The sequence below is a fragment of the Atractosteus spatula genome, assembly GCF_055471065.1.
Source record: "Atractosteus spatula isolate fAtrSpa1 chromosome 10 unlocalized genomic scaffold, fAtrSpa1.hap1 SUPER_10_unloc_7, whole genome shotgun sequence".
Classification (NCBI taxonomy): domain Eukaryota; kingdom Metazoa; phylum Chordata; class Actinopteri; order Semionotiformes; family Lepisosteidae; genus Atractosteus; species Atractosteus spatula.
Window position 1 is genome coordinate 1,104,403 of NW_028296627.1, and position 1,427 is coordinate 1,105,829.

Genomic DNA, 1,427 nt, shown 5'->3' on the forward strand with positions numbered 1-1,427 from the left:
GAGAAGCGCCAAGTTGCCTGTTGTAGCCTAAACGGATCGCGGAAATTAAATATTCGGATCAATTCAGAGCGTGCTTTACAGCCTTCGTGTAATATTTTGATCTGCTAGGGTGCAGTCGTCTTCACAATCTGGATTATCTCATAAAGAGCGACGTCAGTGTAAAACAGCTATCATTTTTAAGAACAGACGTTGTATTGGATATTAATAATTGATTTATTTTCCTGATTACAATACAGTATACTTTCCTGATTCCAATGTATTGTGAAGCATAAAAGCCAACTGCATCAATCTCTATTACGCGTCATTTATGAAGGCGTTTCAAATAGCAGCCAGTGCAGTATTAACGCTTTTGGAGCATGTATTACATTGTAAATAATCTTATTTAAATAGGTTTAAATTCGCACACTGTTATTTAGACAGCGCAAACCAGTCTGACCTCCTTCAACTTTCTGTGCCCGCTGAGTAGATCTTAAAGCAGCTGCAGCCAGAGTAGCCGTAATGGCAACAGTGTTTGGAGTTCGGCTTATTTCTTCTGCAGAACCACCGGTATCGGAATATACAGTACTGATCCGCAAAATAAGCACTTTTGATTTCTGATCGTTTTTATTTTTTTATTTAAAGTTTCTCTAAACTTTACATTTGCTCGTACAAGTTTCCTCTATGAAATAAATAAAACATATAATTCAATACAATAACCACAGGCAGGAAGGCTCGTTGTCAAAGGCGTTGAGTTCAGTTAGCAGTTTCTCTTGGAGACGTTTGTTCAAATCCCACTTCTGATGAAAAGCTTTTCTCGTTCGAGTAGAAACGATAGAAGCCTTAAGTGGGAAAAAAATCAAAACATCTCGCATTTCACGTGTTTAATGTTAATTGTCTCAGTGATTGATGGCTCTTCTCCCTTGCAGGGTGACGGCAAACTTCTTCAGAGAGGGAGTCTCCCAGGTACGGCTTTTCTTCGTCAAGAGCCGAGACAACAGAAACAGACTTCAAACTGACATGAATTACTTCATGAGCGTTTATGACCGTCTTTAAAAAGCTGAGAGCAGGCGAAAACGTCATTGGAAATGAGGAAATGTCTGCTGACAGTAAACAGAGCTCACGCTCAGCTGTGAATAAGCGCTCCTCGTTAGTATAGTGCTGAGTACCTACGCTTGTTTCGCGGGAAACCGGGGTACTTTTCTGTGACAGGGCGCTGGTTTAATTTTTTAAAAACCTGACTCCACTTAAAAGTGTGTACTGTGGACTAACTTTCGAAGTACTTAGTGCGGTAGAATATGGAGATCAGCTCTAGCTCTGAGCTCAACTGCAACAAGAAGTCGTACTGAACAAAGTCAGAGCCCAGCTGAACGTGTGCTCAGTGTGGTGCTCAGGACACGGGAGCATTGTTGTGGTTCTAATTAGCACGAAGTGCAGGGGCTCTGACTCAG